This window comes from Loxodonta africana, chromosome 1, assembly GCF_030014295.1.
Source record: "Loxodonta africana isolate mLoxAfr1 chromosome 1, mLoxAfr1.hap2, whole genome shotgun sequence".
Taxonomy (NCBI): domain Eukaryota; kingdom Metazoa; phylum Chordata; class Mammalia; order Proboscidea; family Elephantidae; genus Loxodonta; species Loxodonta africana.
Genome location: NC_087342.1, coordinates 212,941,644 through 212,969,230, shown reverse-complemented (window position 1 = coordinate 212,969,230; position 27,587 = coordinate 212,941,644). Strand labels below are relative to the sequence as shown.

General features: G+C 38.7%; 1 long non-coding RNA gene across 2 annotated transcripts in view; it reads right to left on the bottom strand.

The window, feature by feature from the left end:
- The window catches only part of LOC111751436 (uncharacterized), a 65,185-nt gene that overhangs the window by 16,733 nt on the left and 20,865 nt on the right, over positions 1 to 27,587 (bottom strand). For both annotated transcript variants that reach the window (XR_010323077.1, XR_010323078.1), the window contains exons 2-6: positions 24,368 to 24,485; positions 22,654 to 22,825; positions 22,455 to 22,576; positions 10,171 to 10,310; positions 7,961 to 8,219 (exon numbers count right to left, since the gene is read on the bottom strand). This is a non-coding gene — a long non-coding RNA (uncharacterized LOC111751436). The remainder of the gene's footprint in view (positions 1 to 7,960; positions 8,220 to 10,170; positions 10,311 to 22,454; positions 22,577 to 22,653; positions 22,826 to 24,367; positions 24,486 to 27,587) is intronic.

The following is a 27,587-nucleotide window of genomic DNA, read 5'->3' as shown; positions in this document are numbered from 1 at the left end:
CTGCTTTCAGCCAGGATCCATCTGACATCAGCAATGATATCCCTGGTTCCACGTCCTCTTCTGAAACCGGCCTGAATTTCTGGCAGTCCCCTATCGATATACTGCTGCAGCTGTTTTTGAATGATCTTCAGCAGAATTTTGCTTGCGTGTGATATTAATGATATTGTTCTATAATTTCCACATTCGGTTGGATCACCTTTCTTGGGAATAGGCATAAATATGGATCTCTTTTTTTTCCAATCAGTTGGCCAGGAAACTGTCTTCCATATTTCTTGGCATAGACGAGTGAGCACCTCCAGCACTGCATCTGTTTGTTGAAATATCTCAATTGATATTCCATCAATTCCTGGAGCCTTGTTTTTTGCCAATGCCTTCAGAGCAGCTTGGACTTCTTCCTTCAGTACCATCGGTTCCTGATCATATGCCACCTCTTGAAATGGTTGAATATCGGCTACTTCTTTTTGGTATAATGACTCTGTGTATTCCTTCCATCTTCTTTTGATGCTTCCTGCATCATTTAATATTTTTCCCATGGAATTCTTCACTAATGCAACTTGAGGCTTGAATTTGTTCTTCAGTTCTCTCAGCTTGAGAAACGCCGAGCGTGTTCCTCCCTTTTGGTTTTCCATCTCCAGCTCTTTGCACATCTCATTATAATACTTTATTTTGTCTTCTAGAGAGGCCCTTTGAAATCTTCTGTTCAGTCCTTTTAGTTCATGAATTCTTCCTTTTGCTTTAGCTGCCTGATGCTCAAGAACAAGTTTCAGAGTCTCCTCTGACATCCACCTTGGTCTTTTCTTTGTTTCCTGTCTTTTCAGTGGCCTCTTGCTTTCCTCATGGATGATGTTCTTGATGTCATTCCACGACTCGTCTGGTCTTTGGTCACTAGTGTTCAATGCCTCAAATCTATTCTTGAGATGGTCTCTAAATTCAGGTGGGATATACTCAAGGTCATGTTTTGGCTCTCATGGACTTGCTCTGATTTTCTTCAGTTTCATCTTGAACTTGCATATGAGCAATTGATGGTCTGTTCCACAGTCGGCCCCTGGCCTTGTTCTGACTAATGATATTGAGCTTTTCCATCGACTCTTTCCACAGATGTAGTCAATTTGATTTCTGTGTGTTCCATCTGGCAAGGTCCATGACTACAGTGGCTGTTTATGTTGGTGAAAGAAGGTATGTGCAATGAAGAAGTCGTTGATCTTGCAAAATTCTATTATTCGATCTCCGGTACTGTTTCTATCACCAAGGCCAAAATTTCCAGCTACTGATCCTTCTTCTTTGTTTCCAACTTTTGCATTCCAATCGCCAGTAATTATCAATGCATCTTGATTGCCTGTTCGATCAATTTCAGACTGCAGCAGCTGATAAAAATCTTCTATTTCTGGTTGGTGCGTAAATTTGAATAATAGTCATTAACTGGTCTTCCCTGTAGGTGTATGGATATTATCCTATCACTGACAGTGTTGTACTTCAGAATAGATCTTGAAACGTTCTTTTTGACGATGAATGCAACACCATTCCTCTTCGAGTTGTCATTCCCAGCATAGTAGACTATATGATTGTCTGATTCAAAATGGCCAATACCAGTCCATTTCAGCTCACTAATGCCTAGGATATTGATGTTTATGCATTCCATTTCATTTTTGACAATTTCCAATTTTCCTAGATTCATACTTTGTACATTCCAGGTTCTGATTATTAATGGATGTTTGCAGCTGTTTCTTCTCATTTTGAATTGTGCCACATCAGCAAAGGAAGGTCCCGAAAGCTTTACTCCACCCGCATCATTAAGGTTGACTCTACTTTGAGGAGGCAGCTTTTTCCCAGTCATCTTTTGAGTGCCTTCCAACCTGAGGGGCTCATCTTCCAGCACTATATCAGACAGTGTTCTGCTGCTATTCATAAGGTTTTCACTGACTAATGCTTTTCAGAAGTAGAATGCTGGGTCCTTCTTCCTAGTGTGTCTTAGTCTGGAAGCTCAGCTGAAACCTGTCCTTCACGGGTAACCCTGCTGGTATCTGAATACTGGTGGCATAGCTTCCAGCATCACAGCAACACACAAGTCCCCACAGTACAACAAACTGAGAGAAACATGGCGGCCAAGACCTTTTGGACACAGCAAAAGCAGTGCTCACAGGAGAATTCATAGCAATAAGCACGCACATCAAAAAAGTAGAAAGGACTAAAATCAATAGCTTAACTCTACAACTCAAATAGAAAAAGAGAAGCAAAAGAACCCCAAGTTACCAGAAAAGGAAAATAACAATGATTAGAGCAGAAATAAATAAAATAGAAAACAGAAAGCAATACAAAGAATCAACAAGACCAGAAGTTGGTTCTTTGACACGATCAATAGAATAGACAAACCACTGGTCAAACTGACAAAGGAAAAGAATGAGAAGAGGCAAATAGCCAAAATAACAAATCAGATGGGCAACATTACAACAGAATTGACTGAGAAAAAAGGATCATAACAGAATACTGTACTCCAACAAATCTGAAAAACTAGAAGAAATGGACAACTTTGTAGACTCAAGCTACCTACCTAAACTAACACAAACTGAAGTGGATAATTTAAATAGACCCATAACAAAAGAAATTGAAGAGATCATCAAAAAAAAAAACAACTTCCAACAAAAAAACTCCTGACTTAAATGGCTTCACTGGAGAATTCTACCAAACATTCAGAGAAGAGTTTACACCAATCCTACTCAGACTATTCCAGAACTTAGAACATAGAAAAGGAAAGAATACACTCAAATTATTTCTATGAAGCCAGCATAACCATGATACTACAGCCAGGCAAGGACACTACTAAAAAAGAAAATTGTAGATCAATATCCTTTATGAATATAGACACAAAAATACTCAACAAAATGTTAGCCAACTGGATTCAACAGCATACCAAAAAAATAATACACTATGACCAAGTGGGAGTCATACTACATATGCAAGGATAGTTTAACATTAGAAAATCAATCAATGAAATTCATCAGATAAATAAAACCAAGGAAAAGAATCACATGATCATCTCAATTGATGCAGAAAAAGCATTTGATAAAGTTCAACACCCATTCTTGATAAAACTCTCAGCAAAATAGGAATATAAAAGAATTTCCTAAACATAATTGAGGGCATATATACAAAACTGACAGCCAACTTTATTCTCAATGGAGAGAGACTGAAAGCATTTCCCTTGAAAATGGAAACTACATGAGGATGCCATTTATCACCACTTTTTTTCGATATTGTATTGGAAGTCCTAACTAGAGCAATAATGCAAGACTGGGAAATAAAATGCATCCAAACTGGTAAGAAAGAAGTAAAACTATCCCTATGTACAGATGACATGATCCTATACATAGAAAATGCCAAAGACTCCACAAGAAAGAACTAGTAGATGGATTTAGCAAAGTGGCAGGGTTCAAGAGTAAAATACAAAATCAGTCAGATTCCTCTACACCAACCAAGAGAACTCTGAGAAAAAAATCAGGAAAATAATACCATTTACAATAGCCCCCCAAAAGATTAAATACCTGGGAATTAGCCTAACTAGGAATACGAAAGACTTTTACAAAAAAAATTACAAAACACTACTGCAAGAAACCAAAAGAGCCTGTGTAAATGGAAAATCATGCCAAGTTTATGGATAGGAAGACTTAACATTGTGAACATAACAACACTACCCAAAGTGATCTACAGATATAATGCAATCCTCATCTAAATTCCAACAACATTCTTTAATGAGATGGAAAAGCTAATCGCCATCTTTATAAGAAAAGGAAAGAGGCCCTGGATAAGTAAAGCATTACTGAAGAATAAAATAGGAGGCCTCACAATCTCCAGTCTCAGAACCTACTATATAGCCATGGTAGTCAAAACAGCCTGGTACTAGTACAACAACAGACACATAGGCCAATGGAACTAAACTGAGAACCCAGAAATAAATCCATCCACTTTTGGACAGTTAATCAACAAAGTATCAAAATCCATTCAAGGGGAAGAGATAGCCTCTTTAACAAATGGTTTTGGCAAAACTGGATATCCATTTGCAAAAACATGAAGCAAGATCCATACCTCACACCATACACAAAAACTAACTCAATGGGATCAAAGCCCTAAATGTAAAACGTAAAACCATAAAGATCATAGAAGAAAAAATAGGGGCAAGCTTAAGAGCCCTAATTTATGGCACAAATAGACTATCAAACATAACTTGAAAAGCACAAACAGCAGAAGATAAACTAGAAGATTGGGACCTCCTGGAAATTGAATATTTATGCTCATCGAAAGACTTCCAAAAGAGTAAAAAGAGAACCCAGAGACTGGGAAAAAATCTTGACTGTGACATATCTGACGAGGGTCTAATCTCTAAAATTTATAGAAAGCTCCAAGGACTCAACAACAAAAAGATAAACAACCAAATTAAAAAACAGCCGAAGGCCATAAACAGATACTTCACCAAAGAGGACATCCAGGCAGCCAACAAATATATGAAGAGATCCTCTCTACCATTGACCATTAGAGAGATGCAAATCAAAACTACAATGAGATATCATCTCACACCGGTAATAATGGCTCTGATTAAAAAAAAAAGCAGAAAACAACAAATGATGGAGAGGTTGTAGGGAAACTGGAACTCTCATATACTGCTGGTGGGAATGTAAAATGGTACAACCACTATGAAAAATGATATGGTGCTTCCTCAAAAAGCTAGAAATAGATATACCATACGATCCTGCAATCCCACTCCTAGGTCTATGTCTTAGAGAAATAAGAGCTGTGACACAAATAGACATATGTACACCCATGTTCATTGCAGCATTTTTTACAATAGCAAAAAGATGGAAACAGACTAAGTGCCCACCAACCGATGAATGGATGAACACAATACAGTACATACATCTAATGTAATACTATACAATGTTAAAGAATAACAACGAGTACATGAAACATCTCACAACACGTATGAACCTGGAGGACATTATGCTGAATGAAATAAGTCAATCACAAAAGGTCAAATATTTTATGTGACCACTATTATAAAAAGTCAAGAAAAGGTTTTCTCATAGAAACATTCTTTGATGGTTACCAGGGGTGGGTGGGTGTGAGGGAGGGAAGGCCATTACCTAGATAGTGACATATACTAACTTTGATGAAGGGAGAGATAATACACAGTATGGGGGAAGTCAGCACAATGCAATCAAGATAAAGGTAGACGCTGAAAGGTAAGCAAAAGTAAAAGGCAACAATGGTAAATACTAACACATATACAATCCTGCAACAGTAATAACAAGCAATAATGTACGAGTGGATACATAGGTAGATGTATAAGCTGAACAGGGGTGGGAGGTCATCTGGAAGTACACCCATGTACATATATATGTGTACATGCTGCAAGGATCATGTACGCAATAGTGTGCACAGGTGACACAGTCATGAAAACTTAGCCATAACCATACACCTTCTGGGACTGAGATACTGGGCTTGAAGGCTAGGGACCATAGTCTCAGAGGACATCTGGGTCAACAGGCATATCATAATCCATACACTGTTCTACATTCTATCTTGGTGAGTAGCGACTGGGGTCTTAAAAATTTGCAAGCAGCCATCTAATATACAATTGGTCTCTTCTCATCCAGAGCAAAGAAGATTGAAGAAAACCAAAGACTCAAGGAAACAATTAATCCAAAGTACTAATAGGACCACACGAACCAAGGTCTCCACTAGCCTATACTAGAAGAACTAGATAGTGCCGAGTTACCACTACTGGGTGTTGTGACCAGGACTACGGTAGTAGGTCATAGACAGAGTGGGAGAGAAATATAGAACAAAATTCAAACTCATAAATAAGGCCGGATATACTGGTCTGATAGAGATGGGTAGAACCCCCAAAACTATGGCCCTTAGACAGATTTCAAACTTGGAATTGAAATTACTCCTGGAGATCACATTATAGCCATACAATAGACAGTCCTATAAAATGAACAATAACACCAGTGAGGAATGTACACCTCAGAACAATCAACTATACGAGACCTAAAGAGTAGCATTCGCCCAAAAGCATAATTCAGACAGACAGTAGGTGTAGGAAAGCTGGGCAAATGAACACGGGGAGCCAGGGAGGAAGAGAGGGGAGAGTGGTGACACATTCAGGGGTTTGCAACCAATGTCACAAAACAAGCTGTGTATAAACTGTTCATTGGGAAACTAGTTTGCTATATAAACTTTCTCCTAAGCCACAATAAAATGTTCAAAACAAGAAAAAGAAGTGATTAGGTTTAGGACACACCCTGTACTGACATAGCCTTATTAACATAACAAGGAAAATCCTATTCCCAAACAGCATTACATCCACAGGTATAGGGATTGAGATCCCAACATGTATTTGGAGGGGACACAATTCAATCCATAGCAGAGACCAAGGTGGAAGCTGCAGTGCCTTTTATCACCTTGCATCAGAAGTCACATGCCATCATGTATGGAGGATCCTATTGGTCACATAGGTCAGCCCTGTTCAGTGTGGGGGAGGACTACAAAAAAGTGTGAATACAGGGAGACAGGGATCATTGAGCGCCATCTTAGAGGTCAACTACTACAACATACTTTGCACAAAGTAATCATTCAAGAAATGTTTGCCATTTTTACAACTTTTCTGTTATATCATCTCCTTCTCCCTTATTTGTCAAGCCCAATTTACAAAGAGAACGAAAGGAGAGAGAATTAACACTTACTGCAACCCCCTGGGAATGAGTCAGTTCTTTGATGTCATCCCCATTTCAGAGGAGGAAGCTGAAGTCCAGAAAGGACATGACCTTAAGGTCCAACTTCTGCCTCCCAGGACTGGACTTTGTCTACTTCACATTTGTTACTCTTGTACCTGCCCTGACATGTGTGAATTTGTTTATCTGCACTTTTACCCAAAGGCATTTCTGAATACACCATGCTTAAGATTATAGGGCAGCCCTGGTGGTGCAGTGGTTAAGAGCTTGGCTGCTAACAAAAAGGTCAGAAGTCCAAATCAACCAGCCACTCCTTGGAAACCCTATGGGACGGTTCTACTCTTGTGTTATAGGGTCATTATGAGTTGGAACTGACTTGGTAGTAATGGCTTTTTTGGGGGTAAGATTATAGAAGATATTAATTTTTTTCCTATGCCTTTCTCTGATTTAAACATTTTATTGAATAAGCATGTATTATACTTTGAAGAAACCCTAGTGGCGCAATGGTTAAGCTCTTGGCTGCTAAGTAAAAGGCTGGTAAAGCTAACCTACCAGTAACTCCGTGGGAGAAAGACCTGGTGATCTGTTCCTGTAAAGATAACAGCCTAGAAAACCCTATGGGACAGTTCTACACTGTCACAAGGGGTCACTATGAATCGAAAATTGACTTGACAGCACCTAATGACAACAATATTTTATACTTAGAAAATATATGTCATTTAAAGAGTCACCCCATTTGTTATGAGTTGAATTGTGTCCCCTCCCCCCCCCCAAAAGATGTGTTGAAGTTTTGGCCCCTGTACCTGTGAATGTGACCTTGTTTGGAAATAGAGTCCTTGAAGTTGTTATCAGTTAAGTTAACATGAGGTCGTACTGGAGTGGGATGGGTCCAAATCTTATATGACTGGTGTCCTTATAAAAGAGAGGAGACACAGGAAGCCACGTGATGCTGCAGTTACATGCCAAAAAATGCCCGGAGCCCCCAGAAGCAATGAGAGGGGCATTGAGCAATTTTCTCTCCGAGCCCTCAGAAGGACTCAACACTGCCAACACCCTGATCTCAGAAATACATTTCTGTCCTCACAAGCTAAAAAGAGAGAGAGGGACTATATTATGGGACCTCACAGCACACACCGTGGTTCCATTCTTGGCTCTGCCATTCACCATTTGTGTCTTCTGGGAAAATATTAACTTCTCAGTTTCCTCATATGTAAAATAGAGATAATAATACCTACCTCATGGGGCGTTACGAAGGATTAAATGAATATAATACAGAAACGCATTTAGCACAGTTCTTAAAATATGCTGCTGTCGTTAGTTGCCATGGAGTTGATTCCATCTCATAAAATTGCTCCAAAGGGTTTTCAAAGCCGTGACCTTTCAGAAACAGATTGCCAGGACTGTCTTCCGAGGTGCCTCTGGGTAGGTTCGAACTTCCAACCTTTTGGCTAGTAGTAGAGTGCTTAACCATTTGCACCTCCCAGGGACTCCTTCCTGAAACACAATATTCAATAAATGCTAATTATTATTTATATTTTATTCAACGAACAGCACCCAACACAGAGTCAATAAATTTTTTGGAATATTTTGTTTTGGTTTTATTATAAGACTAGGCTAATGCCTTACAAATATCTTATTTATCATACCTTACAAATAAGTATAATATATGTTTGCAGGTAAAGAACCTGAAGTTTAGCAAGGCTAAACAAATTTATCCAAGATCACGTAGCTAGTAAACTGTTGCCCCAGAACTTGAAAAAGTGTCTGATATACCAAGCCTGGGCTTTTTCCATCAAATCATGCTGCCACCCTATGTTAAAGGGAAGCTGCTTGGGCTGCTCCAGAGAGAAAGTGCTCCAAGCACTCCAGCTGGTGCACTTCACTATCTGTGTTACTGTATGTGAGTTACTTGACTTCTCTGTGCCTTGTTTCTTCATTTGAAAACTGGAGATAATAGTAATATCCCAGAGTCCTTAAGAGAACTGTATGAATTAAGACATGTGAAGTGCCTAGAACAGTGCTGGCACATAATAAATTTTTAGTTATTATTATTATTATTGGAAACCCGGGTGGCATAGTGGTCAAGAGCTATGGCTGCTAACCAAAAGGTCAGCAGCTTGAATCCACCAGGCACTCCTTGGAAACCCTATGGGCAGTTCTACTCTGTCCTTTAGGGTCATTATGAGTTGGAATTGACTTGACGGCAACGGGTTATTATTATTATTACTATTTTTATCCCTGGGGTCTACCAGATTAGTCTCTGAAAGATGGGAAGAAAGAGCAACAAATATTGTATTTTCTGCACAGGTTGAGAGAGTTGTATCAGTACAATAACCAAAATTGGTTGCTCTCAGGTCAGTTCCAACTCTTGGCAATCCCATGTGTGTCAGAGTAGAAATGTGCTCCATGGGGTTTTCAATGGCTGATTTTTTAGAAGTAGGTTGCTAAGTCTTTCTTCCAAGGCAACTCTGCTTAGAACTGAACGTCCAACCTTTTGGTTAGCAGGTGTGCGTGTTAACTATTTGTTCCACTCAGGAATTCCATTAATACAATATTAATTGTGGATATTAACTTTGATGTTTTCTGGAATCATCCCTGAGAATTTTAGGACACAATTTGACTGGCCAACCAGCAGAATCACCAGGAGAACTTTTAGAAAACATATCCCAACCCACACTCTCATCCCTAACCTCACCCTCACCTCCACCCTACCCCCAAGCCAGACTACTAATCGGAATCTGCAGAGGTGAGTCCAGGAATCTCTACTTTTAACAAGTATCCCAAGTGCTTCAGATGTACAGCCTTCTAATCTAGGCTATTTTAAAACAAACAAACAAAAATGAGACGTGGAGTGGCTACGTGATTTTCCCAAACTCATTGTACTGGTTGGCCAAGTAGGTGCTAGAACCCAGCACTTTGGTTCAGGGCTCTTTTTACCATAAGATACTAAATTTCACTCAGTGTGCTACCTGATTATTCCAGCTCTATTTCCAGGACAATTTTTTGCCCTTGCCAGCCAAAAGAATGATAGATTCAGTGGAAATAGTCAACCAGTCTCCGGTGATCCATCTGTGCACACCAGCAATGTTCGATGTTTGGTAGCTGCCATTTCAGGGAAGACTTGAGTGGCAGGTGCCAAAGTCCCCTATCCTTTTCGGTGAACTCGGGTTTGACAAACAGAAAAAAGTGACTCACTTAAGTGAGATTGGACTCTGAGGTCTGTCATAAATACTATTAAGATTCTGCATTTAAACATGCAATTTATCTTCTATGTAGTTTAGCCTTGGTTGAAAGATAATCCTAGGTTACCCTTTTGAAAAGCATCTTATCTCTCTTTTGCGTTTTTCATTAGACATGACCCTCTTTTTTCTGTTGTTTAGCTTGCTGTTGACACTAGGGTTGAAGTTGGACCATCGGAAGGTATCCAAGTTGTTCATTTACTTACTCTCTGATAAGCTTTAACTGTGCCTGTAGATCCACCAGATGGTTTTCAGAGCAAAGAGGTTTCTGCTTTGTTGACTGATCAACACAGCCTTAAAGTCAACAGGCTCTTTCCTCTGAGAGCTCTCAGATATTTCAAGCAATCTAAGACCAAAAAAAAAAAAAAAAAAAAACCCAGAAATCTTTTTGAAGCCAATTTGTAGACAGAATCTAACAACTGCCTTACTAGAGTTTAAAAACAGAGGAATGCAATCTTTTTTTAGGGTAGTTTCTAAGTTATCTCTCAGTCAGGAATAGCTTATGAAATGTGCGGGCCAACTGTAGCCACCAAGAGAAAACTAAGAGAATTGTTGTAAATACCTAGTCCTACCCAGTCAGCAGCTAAGCTGGAAGAATGCCTGTTGCTAAGAAGGATGTTTCTCATTTCCCAAAAAGGAAGAAAATAATTAGTCATAGGGATTTTGTTCCTACTTCTTGATATAGATACTCCCTATATGGAATCTTTCCTCTGGGTGCCAGGATCAGGGAGTTGTAGGGAAGACATAGTTATTTTTTTTAACCTGGTGGCTTTTCCTCCAGAAGCCCAGAGAGAAAAGAAATACTCCTACAGCAAACATCCTTTACTTCCTTTATGGTAACACCCATCAATGTCATCATTGCTTGTTCAATACCTGTCTTTCCAGTTAGACTATAAATTCCATGAGAATGACTATGTTTATCTTACTCACCACTGTGTCTCTGCTAAAGAACCCTGGTACATAGTTTGACTTTCAATGAACATATTTTGAATAAAATGCTGAACAAATTACGTTGAAACCATGGCCTTCAACAAGGATGATGGGTGCCATGGGGACTTAAGTTGCAGATGAAGCTACTATATGGAGTTGGAGTTGCCGTGTGTGTACAAGATGATAGGATTTATAATGGAACTAATTAGATGAAAACCCAAAAACCCAAACCCACTGCCATCGAGTCGATTCCGACTCAGAGTGACCCTATAGGACAGAGTAGAACTGCCCCATAGAGTTTCCAAGGAGCACCTGGTAGATTCGAACTATTGACCTTCTAGTTAGCAGCTATACCTTTTAACCACTATACCACCAAAGTTTCCAGTTAGATGAAAGAAAGGATATTTCTATCTTGAAGGCAAAAACAGGGAAGAACCTGACATTGGTAATCATTAAGAATTAAAAAGAAAAATACCAAATTGCAGCTAGTTTTGGTGGTTTAAATCATCTTCATCTATTATGTAGCATATAGTAGTGTTTCAAGCTCAGTTTGTTTTAACAAAGTGGGGTTTTAGATTTTCTTTTTTAAAAGTACTAGTGTAAAAGTAGTCACATCTATGAAAAAACACAATAGTATCCTGAAGTCATCGAGGGAGTGTATAACATCACAGCTCGTTTTGTTTTTGATACATAAAGCTCTTGAAAGCTATTAATAAATCTCCGAAGTTTAACATAGGACGCTTCCAGGATTATGTCATGACTGATATCTGCTTTAAAAACTTAAGAGGATAATATGATTTTATAGATACAACCTCTTCTGATAGGATGAATATCTGTCTGAAAACATGATGAGAGTCTAGATGAAAAATGATTGAGAACATGCCTTTTTGTCAAAAGTCAATCCTTTCATAGTGCCACTGCTTCCGAGGAAAACTGAAAGTAATAGACTCAGAACTGGAACAGGTGATCACGATCAAAATCTGAGTGCTATGTCATAAGGCTAGCTAAATAGGTATACTTTTTAGACATCGTTTATTATTTATTATATACCAAGTACTATGGTAAATGATTTAAACATGTTATCATACCACTTATACGAGGTAGGAATAATTAGCCTTATTTTACAGATGGTGAAACTGAGTTTTTTTTAAATAATATTTTATTGTGTTTTTGGCAAAAGTTTACACAGCTAATTAGGTTCTCATTTGACAATTTCTACACAAATTGTTCAGTGATATCAGTTACATTTTTCACAGTGTGTCAACATTCTCTTTAATTGTATTCCACTTGTTCCATCTCCAGTATTCTAGTTTCCCTGCCCCCCCTTCTCATCTTTGCTCTAAAGTGATGGTTGAACTTTTGAAGGTACCTTGGTGGTACAGTGGTTAAAGGGCTTGGCAGCTATCTGAAAGCATGGCGGTTTGAACCCACCAGTGGCTCTGCAGGAGAAAGAGATGGCAGTCTGCTTTTCTAAACAGTACAGTCTTGGAAAACCTATGGGACAGTTCTACTCAACACAACGGACTGGGTTACCTTTTGGTCTCATATAGATGGTTTTTCACTGGAGCACCATATTCACAGGTTTTTGTTATTGTTGTTCCAACTCATAGCGACCCCATGCACAACAGAATGAAACACTAATATCCTTTATCTTGTGCGGCCAATCTTTATTTTGCCAAAAGGTTACCTCAGAGTATAGTATCGGTTCAAGGTTTAAGTAGATCTCAGGGCGATAGTCTCAGGGAGTCCTCTAGTCTCAAGTGGTGAAATTGGAGACATTAAGTAACACATCCAAGGTTGTATTGCCAAGCTGTGCCAAAGCCCAGGTTTGAACTTAGGTCTAGTGTCATGCCAAAGATGGAGTGCTTAATCATAACACTGTATTTCTTGAATTCTAACAGGAGTAATACACTGATTGAGTGAATAGTAATTGTCTTCTCAGTTAAAGAATTAACTGAGTTAAAGGATTTAACTCAATTAAAGCTTAGGAAACTAAGCTCTGCCCGTTCACCTACTGGTTAATAGCTATTACAGCACAATGGTTGAGAATGTGAACTGTGAATGTAAACAACCTAGGTGTGAATGTAAACAGCCTAGGTGTGAATCCCACCCTACCACTTCCTAGTTCTGTAAGCTGTTTTAATGTCTGTGTTCGCTTATCTTGAAAATGGAGATAATTGAATCTCCCTCATTCATGATGGCACTTGAACTGTGCCTGGCATATAGTAAAACATTACCCATCTTTATTTACTTTCTTAATTTTAACTTGGAATGCTCCCTGTCTCTGTCAAGAGCAATCCAAAAAAAGGCAAACCCAGTGCCGTTGAGTCAAGTCCGACTCATAGCAACCCTATAGGACAGAGTAGAATGCCCCATAGAGTTTCCAAGGAGGTGCATTCAACCTGCCGACATTTGGTTAGCAGCCATAGCACTTAACCACTACACCACCAGGGTTTCCGTTAACAGCAATAAGCCCCTTTAAAAAAACAAAAACTTTGTTAAATTTAAGCCACTGGTTCTGTGCAATGCCCTGTGCTAGATATTGTTGCAGATACAAAGATGAGTCAGATGGGGGACTTCTTTTCTGCAGGAATTTTGCAGTCTACTAAGCGCAAGCCATGCTTGGTCTAGTCAATATTCTTAACGTGTGCATGCCTTATGTTTTGCAGTTGTTTGGACTTTGTATTAAAAAATTTTTTTGATTTCACAACATCCTAATGTCTGTTGTCATTTCCCATTTAAACCAAACCAAAAACCCGTTGCCATTGAGTCAATTCCAACTCATAGTGACCATATAGGACAGAGTAGAACTGCACCATAGTGTTTCCAAGGAGCTGCTGGTGGATTCAAACTGCCGATCTTTTGGTTAGCAGCTGAGCTCTTAACCGCTACACCACCAGGGCTCCATTTTCCATTTAGGGCCTTCTAAATTGTCTAGCCCCTCCTCCTTCCTGATACTAATATTTCTTAACAATAATATTTTATTTCCTTTTAATGCTGAAATTTAGTGAGCTTCATCAAAATTTACTAAGCTGAACTAATTTTGAAATATATTTTAAGTATTATCAAGCATAACTTATAAGGATTATAATGTTACACACAGTATTAGCCTCACCCCTTTTGTGAAGGGCAATGGGAGCTACAGGTTATGGCAGCGTAAAAGCATACAGAGTTTTTGGTGCTACCCATTGCTATCAAGTCAATTCAGACTCACAGTGACCCTATAGGACAGAGAAGAACTGCCCCATAGGGTTTCCAAGGCTGTAATCTTTTTTTTTTTTTTTTTAACTTTTATTGACCTTCAAGTGAACTTTTACAAATCAAGTCAAACTGTCACATATAAGTTTATATACACCTTACTCTGTACTCCCACTTACTCTCCCCCTAATGAGTCAGCCCTTCCAGTCTCTCCTTTCGTGACAATTTGGCCAGCTTCCAACTCTCTCTATCCTCCCATCCTCCCTCCAGACAGGAGATGCCAACATAGTCTCAAGTGTCCACCTGATACAAATAGCTCAATCTTCATCAGCATCTCTCTCCTACCCACTGTCCAGTCCCTTTCATGTCTGATGAGTCGTCTTCAGGAATGGTTCCTGTCCTGGGCCAACAGAAGTTTTGGGGACCATGACCGCCGGGATTCCTCTAGTCTCAGTCAGACCATTAAGTACGGTCTTTTTGTGAGAATTTGGGGTCTGAATCCCACTGATCTCCTGCTCCCTCAGGGGTTCTCTGTTGTGCTCCCAGTCAGGGCAGTCATCGGTTGCGGCCAAATACAAACTAGTTCTTCTGGTCTCAGGATGATTTAGGTCTCTGGTTCATGTGGCCCTCTCTGTCTCTTGGGCTCTTAGTTATCGTGTGACCTTGGTGTTCTTCATTCTCCTTTGATCCAGGTGGGTTGAGACCAATTGATGCATCTTAGATGGCCGCTTGTTAGCATTTAAGACCCCAGACGCCATATTTCAAAGTGGGATGCAGAATGTTCTCATAATAGAATTATTTTGCCAATTGACTTAGAAGTCCCCTTAAACCATGGTCCCCAAACCCCCACCCTTGCTCCGCTGACCTTTGAAGCATTCAGTTTATCCCGGAAACTTCTTTGCTTTTGGTCCAGTCCAGTTGAGCTGACCTTCCGTGTATTGAGTATTGTCCGTCCCTTCACCTAAAGCAGTTCTTATCTACTAACTAATCAGTAAAAAACCCTCTCCCACCCTCCCTCCCTCCCCACAAAAGTATGTGTTCTTCTCAGTTTATACTATTTCTCAAGATCTTATAATAGTGGTCTTATATAATATTTGTCCTTTTGCCTCTGACTCATTTCCCTCAGCATAATGCCTTCCAGGTTCCTCCATGTTATGAAATGTTTCACAGATTCATCACTGTTCTTTATCGATGCGTATTATTCCATTGTGTGAATATACCACAATTTATTTATCCATTAGTCTGTTGATGGACACCTTGGTTGCTTCCAGCTTTTTGCTATTGTAAACAGAGCTGCAATAAACATGGGTGTGCATATATCTGTTTGTGTGAAGGCTCTTATTTCTCTAGGGTATATTCCGAGGAGTGGGATTTCTGGGTTGTATGGTAGTTCTAACTGTTTAAGATAACGCCAGATGGATTTCCAAAGTGGTTGTACCATTTTACATTCCCACCAGCAGTGTATAAGAGTTCCAATCTCTCCGCAGCCTCTCCAACATTTATTATTTTGTGTTTTTTGGATTAATGCCAGCCTTGTTGGTGTGAGAGGGAATCTCATCGTAGTTTTAATTTGCATTTCTCTAATGGCTAATGACTGGGAGCATTTTCTCATGTATCTGTTAGCTGCCTGAATATCTTGTTTAGTGAAGTGCGTGTTCATATCCTTTGCCCACTTCTTGATTGGGTTGTTTGTCTTATTGTGGTTGAGTTTTGACAGAATCATATAGATTTTAGAGATCAGGCGCTGGTCGGAGATGTTGTAGCTGAAAATTCTTTCCCAGTCTGTAGGTGGTCTTTTTCTCTTTTGGTGAAGTCTTTAGATGAGCGTAGGTGTTTGATTTTTAGGAGCTCCCAGTTATCGGGTTTCTCTTCGTCATTTTTGGTAATGTTTTGTATGCTGTTTATGCCTTGTATTAGGGCTCCTAAGGTTGTCCCTATTTTTTCTTCCATGATCTTTATCGTTTTAGTCTTTATGTTTAGGTCTTGGTCCACTTGGAGTTAGTTTTTGTGCATGGTGCGAGGTATGGGTCCTGTTTCATTTTTTTGCAAATGGATATCCAGTTATGCCAGCACCATTTGTTAAAAAGACTATCTTTTCCCCAATTAATTGACACTGGGCCTTTGTCAAATATCAGCTGCTCATATGTGGATGGATTTATATCTGGGTTCTCAATTCTGTTCCATTGGTCTATGTGTCTGTTGTTGTACCAGTACCAGGCTGTTTAGACTACTGTGCTTGTATAACAGGTTCTGAAATCAGGTAGAGTGAGGCCTCCCACTTTCTTCTTCTTTTTCAGTAATGCTTTGCTTATCCGAGACTTCTTTCCCTTCCATATGAAGTTGGTGATTTGTTTCTCTATCACATCAAAAAATGACATTGGAATTTGGATCGGAAGTGCATTGTATGTATAGATGGCTTTTGGTAGAACAGACAGTTTTACTATGTTAAGTCTTCCTATTCATGAGCAAGGTATGTTTTTCCACTGAAGTATGTCCTTTTGAATTTCTTGTAGTAGTACTTTGTAGTTTTCTTTGTATAGGTCTTTTACATCTTTGGTAAGATTTATTCCTAAGTATTTTATCTTCTTGGGGGCTACTGTGAATGGTATTGATTTGGTGATTTCCTCTTCGATGTTCTTTTTGTTGATGTAGAGGAATCCAAGTGATTTTTGTATGTTTATCTTATAACCTGAGACTCTGCCAAACTCTTCTATTAGTTTCAGTAGTTTTCTGGAGGATTCCTTAGGGTTTTCTGTGTATAAGATCATGTCATCTGCAAATACAGATAATTTTACTTCCTCCTTGCCAATCCGGATGCCCTTTATTTCTTTGTCTAGCCTAATTGCTCTGGCTAGGACCTCTAGCACAATGCTGAATAAGAGCGGTGGTAAAGGGCATCCTTGTCTGGTTCCCATTCTCAAGAGAAATGCTTTCAGGCTCTCTCCATTTAGAGTGATGTTGGCTGTTGGCTTTGTACAGATGCAGATGCCCTTTATTATGTTGAAGAATTTTCCTTCAATTCCTATTTTGGTGAGAGTTTTTATCATAAATGGGTGTTAGACTTTGTCAAATGCCTTTTCTGCATCAATTGACAAGATCATGTGGTTTTTGTCTTTTGTTTTATTTATATGGTGGATTACATTAATGGTTTTTCTAATATTAAACCAGCCTTGCATACCTGGTATAAATCCCACTTGGTCATGGTGGATTAATTTTTTGATATGTTGTTGAATTCTATTGGCTAGAATTTTGTTGAGGATTTTTGCATCTCTGTTCATGAGGGATATAGGTCTGTAATTTTCTTTTTTTGTGATGTCTTTACCTGGTTTTGGTATCAGGGAGATGGTGACTTCATAGAATGAGTTAGGTAGTATTCTGTCATTTTCTATGCTTTGAAATACCTTTAGTAGTAGTGGTGTTAACTCTTCTCTGAAAGTTTGGTAGAACTCTGCAGTGAAGCCATCCGGGCCAGGGCTTTTTTTGTTGGGAATTCTTTGATTACCGTTTCAATCTCTTTTTTTGTTATGTGTCTATTTAGTTGTTCTACTTCTGAATGTGTTAGTTTAGGTAGGTAGTGTTTTTCCAGGAATTCATCCATTTCTTCTAGGTTTGCAAATTTGTTAGAGTACAATTTTTCATAATAATCTGAAATGATTCTTTTAATTTCGTTTGGTTCTGTTGTGATGTGGTCCTTCTCGTTTCTTATTCGGGTTATTTGTTTCCTTTCCTGTATTCCTTTAGTCAGTCTGGCCAATGGTTTATCAATTTTGTTAATTTTTTTGAAGAACCAGCTTTTGGCTTTGTTAATTCTTTCAATTGTTTTTCTGTTCTCTAATTCATTTAGTTCAGCTCTAATTTTTATTATTTGTTTTCTTCTGGTGTCTGATGGATTCTTTTGTTGCTCACTTTCTATTTGTTCAAGTTGTAGGGACAGTTCTCTGATTTTGGCTCTTTCTTCTTTTTGAATGTGTGCATTTATCGATATAAATTGGCCTCTGAGCACTGCTTTTGCTGTGTCCCAGAGGTTTTGATAGGAAGTATTTTCATTCTCGTTGCATTCTATGAATTTCCTTATTCCCTCCTTGATGTCTTCTATAACCCAGTCTTTTTTCAGGAGGGTATTGTTCAGTTTCCAAGTATTTGATTTCTTTTCCCTAGTTTTTCTGTTATTGATTTCCACTTTTATGGTCTTGTGGTCTGAGAAGATGCTTTGTAATATTTCGATGTTTTGGATTCTGCAAAGGTTTGTTTTATGACCTAATATGTGGTCTATTGTGCTAGAAATGACCTAATATGTGGTTCCATGTGCGCTAGAAAAAAAAGTATACTTTGCAGCAGTTGGGAGGAGAGTTCTGTATAAGTCAATGAGGTCAAGTTGGTTGATTGTTGTAATTAGGTCTTCCGTGTCTCTATTGAGCTTCTTACTGGATGTCCTGTCCTTCTCCGAAAGTGGTGTGTTGAAGTCTCCTACTATAATTGTGGAGGTGTCTATCTCACTTTTCAGTTTTGTTAAAATTTGATTTATGTATCTTGCAGCCCTGTCATTGGGTGCATAAATATTTAATATGGTTATATCTTCCTGGTCAATTGTCCCTTTTATCATTATATAGTGTCCTTCTTTATCCTTTGTGGTGGATTTAAGTTTAAAGTCTATTTTGTCAGAAATTAATATTGCTACTCCTCTTCTTTTTTGCTTATTGTTTGCTTGATATATTTTTTTCCATCCTTTAAGTTTTAGTTTGTGTCTCTAAGTCTAAGGTGTGTCTCTTGTAGGCAGCATATAGACGGATCGTGTTTCTTTATCCAGTCTGAGACTCTTTGTCTCTTTATTGGTGCATTTAGTCCATTTACATTCAGCGTAATTATAGATAAGTGTTTAGTGTTGTCATTTTGATGCCTTTTTATGTGTGTTGTTGACAATTTCATTTTTCCACTTACTTTTTTATGCTGAGACGTTTTTCTTTGTAAAGAGTATGATCCTCATTTTCATAGTATTTGACTTTATGTTTGCTGAGTCGTTACGTTTTTCTTGGTTTTTATTTTGAGTTATGGAGTTGTTATACCTCTTTGTGGTTACCTTAATATTTACCCCTATTTTTCTAAGTAAAAACCTAACTCGTATTGTCCTATATCGCCTCCAAGGCTGTAATCTTTACAGAAGCAGAGTATCACATCTTTCTCCAGCAGACCACCATTGCACCACCAGGACTCCTTTTAATGCTATGTGTTGTTGTTGTTACATGCTGTCAAGTCAGTTTTGACTCATAGCAACCCTGGATGCAAAAGAACAAAACACTGCCTGAACCTGCACCATCCTTACAATCGTTGTTATGTTTGAGTCCATTGTTGCAGACACTGTGTCAATTCATCTCATTGAGGGTCTTCCTCTTTTTCATTGGCCCTCTACTTTACTAAGTATGATGCCCTTCCCCAGGGATTGTCCCTCCTGATAGCATGTCCAAAGTACGTAAGATGGAGTCTCATCATCCTCCTTTCTAAGTATCATTCTGGCTATACTTCTTCCAAGACAGATTTGTTCATTATTCTGGAGTCCAAGCTATATTCAATATTCTTCGACAACACCATAATTCAACACTGTCAATTCTTTATTGGTCTTCCTTATTCATTGTCCAGCTTTCCAACACATATGAGGTGATTGAAAATACCATAGCTTGGGTCAGGTACATCTTAGACCTCAAAGTGACGTCTCTGTTTTTGAATACTTTAAAGTGGTCTTTTGCAGCAGATTTGCCTGATGCAACGCGTTGTTTGATTTCTTGACTCTGCTTTCATGGGTGACGCTGGTCAAGGATCTTCTTAGGCATAGGGACCCCGAGTTCAAAGGAGGCACTGTGCTTCCACTGCTGCTTTCTTGATGGCATGAGGTTGCCATGTCTCTCTGCTTGCTTCTCTCTTTTATATCTCAAAAAAGATTGGCTTAAGGCTCAATCTAATCTTATAGGTCTCATCAACATAACTGCTGCTAATCCATCTCATTAACATCATAGTGATAGCATTTACAACACATAGGAAAATCATGTCAGATGACAAAATGGTGGACAATCACACAATACTGGGAACCATGGACCAGCCAAACTAGTACACACATTTTTGGGGGACACAATTCAATCCACGACACAAGTAAAATGAAATCCTTGACAATTTCAGTATTGTCTCCATTTATCATGATTGCTTATTGGCCCAGTTGTGAGGATTTTTGTTTTCTTTATGTTGAGGTGCAATCCATACTGAAGGCTGTGGTCTTTGATCTTCATCAATAAGCGCTTCAAGTCCTCTTCACTTTCAGCAAGCAAGGTTGTGTCATCTGCATAACGCAGGGTGTTAATGACTCTTCCTCCAATCCTGATGCCATGTTCTTCTTCATGTAGTTCAGTTCTAGGATTATTTGCTCAGTATACAGATTAAGTATGGTGAAACGATACAACTCTGACACACACCTTTCCTGATTTTAAACCATGCAGTATCCCCTTGTTCTGTTAGAACGACTGCCTCTTGGTCTCTGTACAGGTTCCTCATGAGCAATTAAGTGTTCTGGAATTCCCATTCTTCCCAGTGTTATTCATAATTTGTTATGCTCCATACAGTTGAATGCCTTTGCATAGCCAATAAAATTCAGGTAAACATCTTTCTGGTATCCTCTGTTTTCAGCCAAGATCTATCTGATATCACCAATGACATCCCTTGTTCCATATCCTCTTCTGAAGCCAGCTTGAATTTCTGGCCATTCCCGGCTGATGCACTGCTGCAACTGTTTTTGAATTTTCTTCAGCAAAATTTTACTTGCATGTGATATTAGTGATATTGTTTGATAATCTCTGCATTTTGGTGGATCACATTTTTTGCTATGTAGATGACCTCCTTTGCTTACATGAAAGGCTAGCACTGGTGCCAGATTAACTGAATCTGTTGAAGATCAAAACTAAAATCAGGTTCCATTTTGATACAATAAACCTCTCTAAATTGATGATTTGACCCCTCTGCAGCTGCTTTTAGGAAAGGCAAATAGGACAACTGTATCAGGTTCTCTGGTTAGGGACCAGAATTGTGATAACAAGGTCTCCGTGGTAGCACAGGCAGTTAAGCACTTAACTACTAACTGAAAGGTTGGTAATTCAAATCTACCCAGAGGCACCTCAGAAGAAAGGCCTGGTGATAATACACATGGGATTACCATGAATTGGAATTGACCCCACTGCAATTGCTTTGATTTTTGGTTTATTGTGATAGCAGCAAAGCAGTGGAGATGAGAATGGGAATCTGTTTTCTTTTTTTCTCCTTTGTGTTACACGAATGCTAGCACTTTTCTGCAATTTGATTTTTTGTTTTAAGGACGCAAAGACAAATAAAATTATCACTTCCCTGCTATGGGAGATAAAACAGATGACCCAAGAGATGCCTAGTTTGATCCCAGCTCTGACACTTGTTTCTCGTGTGACATTGAGGAAGTTCTTTAGCTTCTCCAAGTCTCAATTTCTTTATAATGAGATAATAATATCATTGACCAATGTTGTTGGATAATTTGAGATTACGTACATAATGTACATATGTGCATGCTCACAAAATACAGCCATTATTACCACAAATCAATTACAAATTTAAGGCAGAATGATCAAGACAATAACAGAGGTAGAGCGGGGATTTGGAGGGGACCAGAGGGTGAGGCATCACACGTGGTTGGGGGATCCTGGATGAAGGTGGTGACACTTAGGGTGATCTTTACATAATTGGCAGATGGGGTTGGTGAGAAGGCACTTAAAATGAAAGAAACAGCATGAACAAAGACAATGTGTCCCCAAAGCACTGGACATGTTCTGCAAGTAATGTGGCTTAGGCTGAATGGCGGAATGTGAATTTCAGTTACCCATCCCTCCTCAGAGAGCTCCTTGACTTAAATGGTTTGCTTAAATGGTATCCATCCCCTCCCCACCCCTCCCCATCCCTTCACACTATTTATTTCCTTCTTAGCGTGTGTCACAAACTCTAAGTCTCCTGTTGATTTACCTGTTTACGTGTCTATTGTCTGTTTCCCCTACTAGAGGAGGGCAGAGCCTTGACTCTCTTATTCAAAGCTATATCCCAGCATTTAGCACAGGAGATGCTCAAAGACCTCTGCTGGAAAGAACAATGGGGAGGAGGGGACAGAGGCAGGGAAGAAGGAAATGAATGAGTGAAGTAGTGCAGGATTAAGGGCAGATCAGGCGAAGAGGCAGTTTGGAACCAGAGCATTTAGGGGCTCTTGAAAGGACAGGTGAAAGATTTCTACACAGACCTCTGAATCTGAATTTCTAAGGAAAAAATTTGATTGTCTTTATACATAACAGCCACCCCAGGTGAGTCTTACCTTTAGGCAAATTTGGGAAATACCATAGACCAGTGGTTCTCAAAGGGTGGTGCCTGTACCACCAGCATCAGCATCATCTGGGAACTTCTTACAAAGGCAACTTCTCAGGCCCCACGCCAGACCTATTGAATCAGAATCTGTATTTAACAGGGTTCCCAGGTGACTGAAAAGCACTGTGAACCAAGACCTTGCCTCTTACCATAACATCCTTTGATGTTCTCCCAGTGATTTGCTTCTGCCAGGCTTGAGTGGAATATTAGGTTAAATGTACTTTGAAGTAATGGGAGCCCCCTTGAGTAGAAACCAGGATATAAATATCTCCATTCTGTTTGGTGCCTATAGACATATGTCAGCCTCAGTCATGAGAGTTCCTTAAAATTGGAAACACAAGGAGTCTTTTAAATGGCAGTTATTTTGAGACATTCCAGATTGAAGCCAAAAAGTGATCTCCCACCCAAGAAAGGAACTCAAAAGACCCACACCAGTGACAGTAAATCACCACAATGAGAAAAAAAAAAAGACCACACAGAATAAACTCCCGCGCATAAACTCAGAGTCATTATCTGTCCTTTCAGGAAACTAGTGGAGTCTGTTTGTGGTGAAATCTTTAGGAAAAAGACAGAGGACTAAAGGGGTAGGAGCAGACCAAAATCCTTTCATGAATCATGGAATTTGTAAACTGGTATCAGATGTTCTCTAGTCAAAGAGCTGGGAAGAGCCTGAGCAATGTTCCAAATTCTTCCAAATAAGGTATTCCTGGCCGAAAGCTACTGCCCTTCAAGACAAAAATTTCCCATTACCTGATTGTCTGTTTGGTTTAGAATGAATCGATTGTTTTCAAAACTCAAGTACATTTATACATGAAAGGCTAGAAGGATTGTGAAGAAAGCTTCTTTAGAAAGAAAAACAACACTTTTTTACTGAGTCAGATTTTCCAATGCATCAGCTAGAGAAAAAAAAAAAAAAAAGGTGTATCAGCTAAAGAAAAGGGTAGCATAAATCCAGGAAGAGAAGCTGTCTTTGGTTTCATTTGGTGGTCAGAGAGAAAGAGGGATTTGTTTTCCTGTTGTAACATAGCAACTTGACTTCAGTGCTGCTCCTCTGTCTTAAGTATGAAGAGAGATGCCAAATATCCCACAAAAGAATTCTCTGGAAGGTGCAGAGATGGTCCTAATCCAGCCTTTGAACTCTAAGACATACACACAAAAAGTAACTACTTCAAGCTGTGTTTGGATTTCAGAAACTTAAGGAGTATAATAGAATTATAGGCTCTTAGAAAGTCTTTCTATGGAACGCTGATTGGAAGTTACTGGCATACCAATATATAGATCCACTCTGTCCCAGGTGGTGGTGGAAATGGGGATGCTGACTGGGCTGGAGTCAGCTTCACTGGTCCAATTGCTTCAGGTGGTAAGTAGCTGCTTTAGTTTACCTCGGTGTGCTGATAGTGTTTTCTGCTTGTGACCAGTTGTGAAAAAGGTTGGCAAGCACCAGTGTGAATCATACCCATACCGTAAGGTTTCCAAATGTGTGAATAGACTTGATGATTTTAGGTAGTACATGGACATGACATTAAAAGAATTGAATTGCTTAATGAAAAAATAATTTCCTGTTTAATTATTTTTAATAATTCTGACTAGCGAAATTACCAGTTTGGTGTTATCGTATCTTCAACTATTAATCTCTCTTTTAACAGAGAGCCAATCCCAGGCACAGGACTTTTGCCATGCAACACCTAGTTACAATTTAACACTGTTTTGATGTATTATATGTATTTTTAGCAACTGATTCTTATTTTCTATTAATTTACAGTAGTGACTTAAAGTTTCATTTTAAATAACTTATTTACACAAGAAAAGGGAGTTGATAGAAAATATATATATAGATAGAGAGCAAATAATGATACAACTTACTCCATTACCATGTGGCAAAAATTGAGAAGAGGGCATTCCAGTGACAGTTTGGAAAACACTATCCATTGTGATGCTTGAATCCACTCTCCAATAATCTCTGATAAGTCACTTAAAATACCTTTAGAGAGAGCAAAAATATTATCAGTGTAATTCATTCCATTTTCAGACAGATTAACTTGTTAAAACTGCTAAATACTTAGTTGAGTTGAAATCTGCTTTCCAGGATCTTCCTGTCATAAATCTTAATTTATCTCCCTGGAGTCTAATAGAACAAATTTAATCACCTTTAATCTGAAAAATCTCCTAAATGGTGGAAGATATCGCTCCTCCTCTAGTACCCTCCCCCCGTACCTTCAACATCTTACTTCCCCTGGGAAAGGTACATACCAACACTTCTTTCTTCAAGCCAAACACACTTCAATGTCTCCTCCTTTGACACAGCTCTGATCACACTCCCCCTCCCCACCACCATTCTTCCTTGCATTCATTCTAATTTATTAGTGCATCTTTTAAACTATGCGAATCTGTTGAAACTATTTTGGTTGTGCGTGGCAGAAAACCCAGTTTAAGCTAGCTTAAGCTAAAAGGAGACTTTATTGGCTCACAGTATTAAAAACTCCAGAGTAAGGTTTATTGAAGGTGTGGTTTGATGTAAGGCTCGCAGAAGTTCCGCAGAATCAGAATTCACGGTCTTGCTCATCTCCTAGCTGTTTGCTCTAAGAAAGTTCTATAACCAGGCAGACTTCTCCCTCTGTATAGCAAGATGATTAAAGAATTTCAGCCTTATCTTCTGAAAACCTTAAGTCTAGCAGAGGAGAGTAGGAATCTTCCTCTCAGAAATCCCAGGAAAAGTCTCATTGCATCTTATTAACTCTGATTATGTCACATGCTTTCCTTGAACCAAACACTATCACCAAAGGAGTGCAATATTCTGATTGGTCCAGAGCAAGGAATAAAGACATTACTGGAAGCATATGGCCTTAGATGGGGAAAGAGTTGGTTTCCCAGAGGGAAAGCAAGCTGTGTTTGCTAAAAGGAATCATCATGCGATGTTCAGATATTAACTCAGTACACCGGGTGAGATATGACCAGGGAATCCAACAGGACAATCGCCTCTTTTATTATGAACTTCAAGTGTCAACATCGGAGAGAGTGAGAGAACATTCTCCATTATGAAACTCTACCAAAGGCTGGCTGACTGTGCATGGTGGGGCAAGTAGGAAGTATTATGTCAACATAACACATAGTTTTTTAGTTTCCAGACCAAAGCAGGTAATTACGACTCGATGGCACTAGAAAAAAAAAAAGTTAAAAAAATAAATAAATAAAAGGTGGTTCAAGTATTTGATACCCTGGTTACAATCAGATATGGGAGGTGACAGCAACAGAGGGAATAGAAAAGCCATTCTGAGAGGTCACTGTAACTCAAAAAGCAGAATAGCAGTACAGCCAAAAAGAAGAACAAAGTTCCCAATTTCAAAACTTAATATAGAGTTATAGTAATCAAGGTAGTGAGGTATTGACATAAGAATAAATGCACCAATCAATGGAATAAAATTAAGAGTTCAAATAAATGCTTAAACATTTATGGTCAATTTCTTTTTGACAAAGGGGCCACAGCAATTCAATATGAATTGTCTTTTCAACAAATAAAAAAAAATAAAAATAGTGCTAGATTAATTGGACATCTACATACAAAAAGATGAATTTGGATCCTTACCTCATGCCATACACAAAAAATTACCTCAAAATGGGTCATAGGTCAAAATGTAAAAGTATGAGCCATAAAAGAAAAAAAAATGGATAAACACAATTTCATAAAAATTAAAAGTTTATGTTTCAAAATCACCATAAAGAAAATAAAAAGACAAGCCACAGGAATGAGAGAAAATGTCTGCAAATTATATATCTGATAAAGAACTAGTATCTAGAATAATAATAAAACAAACAATCTGATTTAAAAATGTACAAAAGATTTGATGGACAGTTCACCAAACAAGATTATACAAATGGCTAATAAGCACTTGAAAAGAAGTCCAATATCATTAGTAGAAAAATGTAAGTTGAAGCCACGGTGAGATACTACTTCACCCCCACTGGAATGTCTGTAATCAAAAAGGCAGATAATACCAAGTATTGGCAAGGATGTGCAGAAACTGGAATCCTCATACATTGCTGGTTGTTGTTGTTAGGTGCTGTCGAGTCGGTTCCAACTCATAGCCACCTTATGTACCACAGAACACAACACTGCCCAGTCCTGAGCCATCCTTACAATCGTTGTTACGCTTGAGCCCATTGTTGCAGCCACTGTGTCAATCCATTTTATTGAGGGTCTCCTCTTTTTCGCTGACCCTCTAGGAAGCATGGTGTTCTTCTCCAGGGATTGATCCCTCCTGACAACATGTCCAAAGTATGTGAGACGTAGTCTGGCTGTCCTTGCTTCTAAGGAGCATTCTGGTTTTACTTCTTCCCAGACAGATTTGTTCGTTCTTTGGCAGTCCATGGAATATTCTCCGCCAATACCACAATTCAAAGGTGTCAATTTTTCTTTAGTATTCCTTATTCACTGTCCAGCTTTCACATGCATATGATGAGATTCAAAATACCATGGCTTGGGTCAGGCATACCTTAGTCTTCAAGGTGGTATCTTTGCTTTTCAACACTTCAAAGAAGTCCTTTGCTGGTAGGAATGTAAAATAATGCAGCCACTGTAGAAAAGAGTTTGGCAGTTTCTTTAAAAAGTTAAACATAAATTTATCATATATCCCAAAATTTCACCTTTAGGTATCAACTCCAGAGAAATGAAAACATATGTCCACACCAAGACTTGCACTCAAGTATGACGGCAGCATTATTCATAATAGCCAAGAAGTGGGAATAATGTAAATGTCCATTAACTGATGAATATATAAAGAAAATGTGGCATATCCATACAATAGAAAAGTATTCTTCAATAAAAAGGAACAAACTACTGATACGTGATACAACACGGATGAGCTCAAACACATTATGCTAAGTGAAAGAAGCCAGTCTCAAAAGATCACACAGTGTATCATCCCATTTACATGAAATGTCCAGAATGGGCAAGTCTATAGATGATTGGTGATTGCCCGGAGCTAGAGACAGGAATGGGAATTGACTGCCATCAATTCAAAATGATGGAAATAATCTAAAATTAAATTTTGATGATCTTTAAATGTACTAATAATCATTGAATGGT